Source organism: Dipteris shenzhenensis, chromosome 19 (genome assembly GCF_047967505.1).
Source record: "Dipteris shenzhenensis isolate YYH24624 ecotype China chromosome 19, Dip_SZ_1.0, whole genome shotgun sequence".
NCBI lineage: Eukaryota > Viridiplantae > Streptophyta > Polypodiopsida > Gleicheniales > Dipteridaceae > Dipteris > Dipteris shenzhenensis.
Window position 1 is genome coordinate 53,664,362 of NC_141614.1, and position 9,465 is coordinate 53,673,826.

Consider the following 9,465-nt stretch of genomic DNA (forward strand, 5'->3'; position numbering starts at 1 on the left):
GGAGTTTGATCTTGCACGTTCTCCTTGAAGGTGCCCTTGCTATTGTTCCCCTTCAGAGTTGCTTCTATGCATCCTCCTCATCACCTTAGTAGTTGTCTTCCTGCTCCTGACCCTGCCCTTTTGAGTGGTTTTCATCATCTTTAACTCTTGATAAGTCTACTCCACCTAGTGCTAGAGGGCATTAGGCCATTGTACCTAGCTAATTTTAAGACAATGATACAACATGCAGAGATGAGGGCCGAATGTCTGTCCCCTGCTTACTGCCTTTAATTGGGACTCGAATACCGTTTCAAAAGTGGTGAACTAGTCCACTGCAAGGTTGTCCTCCAATTCTACCACCAATCGAGCTACATATTTTCGTGGAACATAGCACACACTCTTCTTAATGCCGATGAGCTTGGACAAGAATCTACATACTACCCTTAGGCCTTCATCACAAATGCCTTGCTGATGAAGTAACCCTATGAATTTTAGTAGCTATCCTCATTAAGGTAAGCATTGCATCTATGTGTAGAGGCTACCTGTCTTGGCCTTGGGTGTGCTTTGAAGCAAAATACCTCCTCCAGCATCTCTGATCTCAAGCTAACATGTATATCATCTATCACAACGTTGTGATCTTCTTCATCATATGAATCCAATACATCTTCTACCAAGGCTTTGTTCCACACCTTCTTGCATGGTACTCGGGAAAACTTCAGGAACTTATTTCTCCTCAAGATTCCTTTGAGTATCTCATTCTCAAAGTTCTCAATCAGGTGCAGAGGCAACACAAGAGAAGGTACTCTTCACCTCTTCTATCGATTTGTTCACTCTCTGTGCTCCTCCATAGGTACAAAGACTGCATAAAAGCTAATTAAAGGTAAGGACAATGAAGAAGAGTGGAAAACATAGCAGACTTTTGGGCATGATGAAAATAAGAGGGCTATTTAGACAACAAAGATATGAGCGCAGTGGAAGGATGCAAAAAGCAAATGGAAATGACGATGGAAATCCCCAACCCAATGTATCCAAACGAGATCTAAAATTGGACATCCCATCAAATGAATGACTGCATGATAAAGTACAATACCCCTTTGTTGGATGTGATTATCTTGTATTAATGTCCCCACAATGTTTAAACTGCCACATGTCAGCATGCCAATGCATCTCTTCCACTGTCATTAAATAGCTAACTGGCACTCTTGTTGGCACAAAATTCACCAAGTCATTTGTCAGCTAAGTAGTCTACATCCAAGTCTTGCCTGATTGAGGAATGAATCTACTGCTCAGTATGGCTTCACCTTGCTTCCATTATACAACTCACGAAATACATTATTTTGGAAATCTTCAAGCTAAATTGTCCCAATGGAGAAACTTCAATTAATCCAATAGGGACCATTTCATCCCAATTTGAAATTTGTTTTAAGAGGCCCCTTTTTGGCATTGTATAATTATACAAGCATACCCTTCTTCAAGTGCTTGGGCACAACATGCATGCCATGACTTGCTATGACTAGGCTACTCAGAGTCGTAACTCATCCAAGTGCCTTAGTTGATGCAAATGCCCCTTGATTACTTCTGACTCATCCAAGTGATGCTCGTGAAGCATCGAACGTACAAAGTACCCTTGAATAATAGTTGTATTGATTAGATAAAGTAATGCTTGATGGTCCACATGGAACACAAAAGGATTTTTGAGTAAATAATGCCTTAATTTTTGCACACATTGCCTTGTAAAATTTGGAGTTTTTTCTCCATTCAATTTTTATGTTAGGAACTCATGCATCAGCATTGTATTTTAGGCCTTTACAATTGCACTATCTTGTGGTAATCACACATTTGCACTCATTTACTATGCAAACAATTCCTTTAGTCAAAGATTTATGGATCATGCATTTTTGGTATAGTTGCAATGGCAAGCAATGATGCCTTTGGGAAGCTCTTTGCCAAGGATGAGTTGGATGGCACCAACTACCCTTTGTGTTCTGAATGTGCCATGTAGTTATAACCAAGGTCCTTTGGGGCATGAGGTGTGGCATTGACATACACAGTGAGGTGTGTGTTCCTATCAAGACATGACTAATTGGGGGATATTTGTATTTCTTGACCTTTATTGATGACTGCTCTTGTTTCACATGATGTATGCATTTGAGATAAAAGTTTGTCTTTGAGAAGTTTAGACACCTTGTTTCTCAATCTAAAAACAATTTAGCAACAACGATTGGGACACTTCATTGAGATGGGTGGGGAGGGTGGGGTACATGTCAAAGGAGTTTTGTGCATACTTGGTAGACAGAGGCATTATTGACCAATGTACTATGCCATATCCATCTCATCAAAATGGTGTAATTGAGAGGAAGAATAGATATTCATGGAAATTGCCAGATGCATGTTGAAGGCCCAAGTTTGCCCAATAGGTTTTGGTTTGAAGCCATCATGTGCATAGCATATGTGTTAAATAGATGCCCCATAAAGCCTTCGCACATAGTATCTCCTTATGAAGCTTGTTTTGGAAGTAATCTCTCAATGGATCAATTCTATTTTTTTGATTGTTTGGCATATGCTCTTGTGCCCAAGCAACACAGAACCAAGCTAGATACAAAGAAATAAAATGCATTTTTGTGGGAAATGTCCGAGAGCAAGGGTTATAGATTGTGTCATCCCTCTAGCATGAGGATTATCACTAGCAGAGATGTCATGTTTATTGAAAACTCTAGTCAACCCTTTGATCCTACAAATAATATTGAGAGATATGCCCCTAGAATGTGTTTGACAGCATATTGCCCTTGAACAATATGCATCCATTTTCAAGAAAAACATCAAGTCTAGTTCAAAATGCTTTTATGTAGCCTAATGCCACGTTGAATCAACCAATTTCAACTAATATACAACTAGCACACATGCCTATTAACATGTGCATGGGTGAGGTAGAGGATGTCATGATGAGGAAATAACAACATGTCAAGCATCCAAATGGATGGCCATATGATTGTTAGACAATGTGTGACAACAAGATGCTTAATCCATCAACTTATAGCATACATTAAGCATCTTGTCATGCAACTAGGATAACAATCATGTTTTGATTGGGAGCACATGCCATGAAGAAGAACCTATTTCTTTTGAGGAGTTAGAAGAAAATGAAAAAAGGATGTGTGCCATGTGAAATGAGTATGATTCCATAGAAAAAAATGAAACTTGGTATCTTACACATGTGCCTTTTGGAAAAAAGGCTATTGGTATGAAGTGGGTTTACAAGCTCAAAGAAAATTTGATTGTAGCATTAATAGCTACAAGGCTAGGCTATTGCAAAAGAGTATGCTGACTCTCAAAGACTTCTCCATGCCTCTCCCCAACAACAACCTACCAGGTATGGAAGCAACACACCCCACTGAGAGGAGGAGTTGCAAGGTTAGGACATGCTTTTGGACATGGAGTGCAAGGAAGCATGGACACTTGGAGACAATTGCTTGGAATACCAAAGTAGAACTCAACACAATGCCCCAAAGATTCTGGGCTTCATTCCATTATGGGGTATTTATAGAAGTTGGAGAGCTTGTCTCTCTACATGTAGGAATTGTAAGACATTCTCTCTACATGTAGAACTTGCATCTAGAAGTTGCATATAGGAGCTGCAAGGTTGCATGAAGGAGTTGCATAAAGAACTCGCATGTAAAACATGCATGTAGGAATCACATGTAGGAGTTGCAACAAAAGGGCATTGACTTTGAAGAGAGCTTTGCCGAGGAGACTGGATGCAGGAGCTCCGCTTGCTGCACCCCCCTACCCTCTCCCCTCCTTCCCTTATTCCCTATTCTTCCTACCCTCATGCCTTGCCTTCCAGCCCCTCCTGCATAGGTTTATTGGAGTTAGTAGCGCATGCTACCTCTTGAAGAAGTCGCACTATTTTTTGATCGTTCATTAGTAAAGCCTCCAGGATGCGCGGGCAACCTACAGCCCCCCTGTGGAGTCTCCAACCCTTTCAAAGCTGCAAGGAGCTTGTTGTTGGAGGGAACCTTGATTGCACTAGAAGCCATCCCCTTGGCTTTTCTATTGGCTATTGATATATCAAGCTCCACTCGTGATATGCCAGGGTGACCGTTGTGCATTTATGTCATCGACTTGTTAGCTGCAGATGCGGTTGGTACACCGCCCATGAATAATAGCTGGATGACAGCTCTCCTTATGTACTCTAGTTCGTGGCTCAGTTAGTATGCCACCTTAGTTAGCTGAGTTTGGTTTGAGACCCACATATAGGGTTCTCCTATTTCTTTGTACTTGGGTTCTTTTGGCTTTCACAACTAAGAAGAGGAAAACTGTTTTCAGCCTCCACCTTTGTGTGTATTCCCCCATTGTGTGTGTGAGAAAGCCACAAGTGAGACTCCTTCCTTCTCTCCCACTATCTTCACATGGTATCAGAGCCTTGTTCATAGTAAGGAGCTCAAGAAAGCAAACCAATTTCGCAATGTCCTGGTAAGAGGACCAGTGTTGCTTTCCTTTTTTGAGTTTGGGAGCAAATCTCTGCAGGTAGCACAGCCGCAAAGTGCAAGAGAGCATTGTCTCAGATTGAGACGCCCTTCGCGGTGTGGCGAGAGGGCAATATATGCTGCGAGTGAAGGCAAAGTCCTCAAAGACTTTATTTTTCTGATTCGAGGCCATTTCGGGGCCCGTTTTGGAGGCAGAAGTTCTCCGCAAGCACTGAGAAAAAGGCCCTATTTTTGCTATGCGACCACTGCTCTGCAAGTCGGTGAAAAGTTGCCACAGAAGTTGCATCGTATACCTGTGCGCAGAGATACTGGGAGTTACAGAATCATCCTTATTGCCTGTTGATGCAAAATCATCACTAGTAAGTGACTTTGTGGTCAAATACCACTTTCGTCAATTTTGCAGATTTTCCTGTGTGAGGCAGAAGCTGTGTTTTTTGCAGTGATAGAATATTTTGCAGTGTTCTGTAATGGCGTCTGATTCTCTTTTAGATATTGTAACTGAAAAGCTTGACAAGAACAACTTCCAAGCATGGAAGTTTAGAATGATGAATTTCCTTATGGGAAAAGGCTATTGGGAGTTCATTACAGGAAATGAAGAAGAACCAGTTCTTCCTAATGTTCCCAATCAACAGGTAATGCAGGCATTTAAAGGATGGCATGAGAGAGCTAGAAAAGTTATGTACTAGCTGTCTATCAGTATTTCAGATTCTATGATTGTGCATATTCAGGATGCAAGTACGCCAAAGGAGGCATGGGATACTTTGGCAAAAATGTACAACACAATATGCAAGCCAGGAAAATGCAGCTCAAGCAGGAGTTGCACAATGTGTAGAGAGAAAATATGAGCATCAATGACTACCACATGAAGGTGAAGAAAATTGCAGATGCACTTGCTTCCATTGGATCACCAGTGGAAGATGATGATATAGTTTCTATGACCTTGAATGGTCTAGGAAAGGATTATGCACAGTTCTGGACATCCATTGCCATCCGTGAAAAATTTCTTGATTTTGAGGAGTTGTTTGCTCTTCTAATTTCTGAAGAGCAGAGAAATGGTGGTGCATCTTCTTCAGGAGGAACTTCAAAAGAAACTATCTTCTACTCAAATGCTAGAAGAGGTAGAGGCAAAGGTAGAGGAGGCCGATCTGGAGGCCGTGGTAGAAATCAGAATATGTAGCAAACTCAAGAAAACCAGTCCTTTGGAGGAGGACGTGGTAACTCTAGAGGCAGGGGGAGCCAAAGAGGTTGTGGTGGATGGCAGAGACACCAAAATGCAAACAGCAATGTTGAATGCTAATACTGTGGTAAAATGGGTCATATGGCTAAAGAGACTACTACAAAAAGCAGAATGACATCATGAATGGAAAATTGCAACAAGGGAATTATGCATCTTCTAGTAGATAGGGTGATGACAGAAATGAGCATCTGTTTATGGTGCAGCACATGACCAATTCTATGACAAGTGTAGAAGAAAGCAATCATGTGTGGTATGTTGACTCAGGTGCATCGAACCACATGATGACAGGTCATGCAGAATGGATGCATGATGCAAGGAAAATGGAAAGACTAGGATTTGTGGAGATTGGTGATGATACTGCACATCCTATTGTGCAGATTGGTAAAATTCCTTTGTCTATGCAGGATGGGAAAAAGAAATACCTGACTGATGTATTTCATGTCCCGAACATCACCAAGAACTTGGTTTCTGTTGGTCAAATGGTTGAGCAGGGCTTGTAGGTCAGATTTAATCCTCATGGATGCTTTGTTGAGGATATGAAAAATAACGGTCGCTTGATAGCAAAAGGAAAGAAGAAGGGCAGGATGTTTACGTTGGATGCGGACATGCCTAAATTGAGTGTAGCAATGTTTGCACATGGGACCAGTGTAGTTGCAAATGTTGATATCTGGCATAAGCGCATTGGTCATGTTAATATACAGTGACTTAAATCAATGCAGGCCCAAAACATTGTTGTAGGATTGCCTAAATTCAAGGTTACAGAAATGCGTAAAGTATGTGAAGCCTGTCAATTTGGAAAATAGGCAAGGAAACCATTTCCTAGGCATGTTCAAGAGAGTAAGAAGCCATTGGAATTAATCCACTTTGATGTGTGGACTACTAAAGCTACATCTGTTGGAGGCTGTCATTATTTTGTCACTTTTATTGATGACTACAGCAGAAAAGTTTGGGTGCATTTTATGAAAAAGAAAAGTGAAGTGTTTGGGCATTTCAAAGCTTTTAAAGCTATGGTTGAAAAAGAAACAGGCCTGCAAATAAAATGCCTAAGGTCAGATGGAGGGGGAGAGTACCTCTCAAATGAGTTTGCAAGGTTCTTGCATGAGCATGGCATAAAGTAGCAATATTCATGCAATCATACCCCACAGCAAAATGGACTTGCAGAAAAGAAAAACAAGCATATTGGAGAGGTATCTCGGGCCATGCTAAATGAAAAAGACCTACCAGATTATTATTGGGCTATTGGGCTGAAGCAGTTGCTACAGTAGTTTACATAATGAACAGGACTCCCACTGTAGCAATACTGGTAGGAAACCAGATATTTCTCATTTGAAAATTTTTGGTTGCATTGCCTATGTTCATGTGCCAGATGAGTTGAGGTCCAAGTTGGATCCAAAAGCTGAGAAGTGCATCTTTATTGGTTATTCTCTATAGCAGAAAGGGTATAGATGCTATAACCCTTCTACTCGTAAGTTTACAGTGAGCAGAGATGTTGTTTTTTATGAGATGAGCAGGTTGTATAAACCAGTAAATGTGATTGATGATGTAGTTGCACAAAATGGTAATGCTGCACAGAATTCACAGTAGCAGTCACAAAATATTAGTGGACCTGCAATGTCCTCTAAAAGTGGTTCACATACTTCACCATGGACAAGCAGATTGAGATTAGGAGAATCTCCTCAAAGCAATGTAGATAGTGGTATGCAGGTATCACAAAAAGGAAAAGAGAAGGTAGATCAGCCCATGTTTGATGTGAATGCAGGTCACTCTTATGTGGATGGTGAATCCAGTGGCTCAGAACAGAGCATTGATGATGAGTTGGGTTTTCCTTCTGTTGTTACACCTGGAGGATAGGCTGAAATATGATGGATTTATAGCCATTCACTATGCCTATATGGTCAATGTGATATAAGAACCAGAACCCACTTCTTTTGAGCAAGCCATGGGAAAGGAAAAATGGGAGAAAGCCATGGATGAAGAAATGGATGCCTTGGAAGCAAATGCTACATGGGAATTGGTGCCTTTGCGTAACGACAAGAATGCAATTGGCTGTAAGTGGGTTTACAAGGTGAAGCACAATGCAGATGGTTCTGTGAACATATACAAGGCAAGATTAGTTGTCAAGGGGTATGCACAAACATATGGCATTGATTATGAGGAAACATTCAGTCCGGTTGCAAGGATGGCAACCGTAAGAGCAGTCATTGCTATGGCTGCATCAAAGGGATGGTCTTTACATCAGATGGATGTAAAGAATGCCTTCTTGCATGGTGATTTGCAAGAAGAGGTCTTTATGGAGCAGCCACCAAGTTATGTTCATGCTGTTCGTCCTGAGTTTGTTTGCAGGTTGAAGAAAGCCTTGTATGGCTTGAAGCAAGCACCTAGAGCGTGGTCTGACAAGATAGGAGAGTATCTTGTCACTATTGGCTTTTAGATTTCCAAGGCAAATTTCTCACTTTATGTGAGAAAAACAGAGAAAGGTATTATGCTGCTTGTCATTTATGTTGATGATTTGATCATCACAGGTGATAGTGATGAAGATATCCTTCATGTGAAAATGCTATTGAAGTAGAAGTTTGAGATGAAGGATTTGGGGGAGCTGCGTTATTTCTTGAGCATTGAGGTGATTAGATCACCAAGTGGGATATGGCTCTTGCAGAGGCAGTATGGATTGGACATGCTGTCCAAATATGGGATGACAGGTTGTAAGCCTATTTCAGCTCCTTTCGAGCAGAATGTGAAGCTGAGTGCAAATGCAGGTGAGCTTCTGGAAGACCCTACTATGTACAGGCGCATAGTAAATAGTTTGATTTATATAACTATTACCAGGCCAGATTTGAGCTATGCTGTTGGAATTGTAAGTCAGTTTATGTAGGCTCCAAGGAAACTGCATTTGGAAGTCCACATTGTAGTACTCAGGTATGTGAAGTCCACATTTCGCATACTCAGGTATGTGAAGTCCACATTACAGTATGGACTATTTTATGAGGCTGGGGTTCAGATACAGATGCATGGATACACTGATGCTGATTGGGCTAGTAGTATTTCTTATAGACGATCTACCAGTGGATATGTGTTTTCTTTTGGGAGTGCTGTAGTCACTTGGAGCAGCAAGAAGCAGCCTACAGTTGCCTTGTCGAGCACAGAGGCTGAGTACAGGGGTGCAGCAATGGCTGCATGTGAGGTAGCTTGGTTGCATAAGCTACTTTATGATATGCATCAATCTACAGATGGTCCAGTTGTCATTTATTGTGACAACATGAGCAGTATACACTTGGCAAATAACCCAGTCTATCATGCTAGAACAAAGCACATTGAGGTGCATTATCACTATGTGCGGGAGAAGGTTTTTTTAGGTCTTATTGATCTAGTTTATGTCAGCATAGAGGATCAGGTAGCTGACATATTCACGAAGGCATTGGGTGCAGAGAAGTTGCGCAAGTTCAGAGACCTGCTTGGTGTGCAGGAATCGGGATTGAGCTTGAGGGGGAGTGTTGAGATATCGAGCTCCACTTGTGATATGCCAGGGTGACCGTTGTGCATTTACGTCACCGACTTGTTAGCTGCAGATGCGGTTGGTACACCACCCATGAATAATAGCTGGATGACAGCTATCCTTATGTACTCTAGTTCGTGGCTCAGTTAGTATGCCACCTTAGTTAGCTGAGTTTGGTTTGAGAGCCACATATAGGGTTCTCCTATTTCTTTGTACTTGGGTTCTTTTGGCTTTCACAACTAAGAAGAGGAAAACTATTTTCTGCCTCC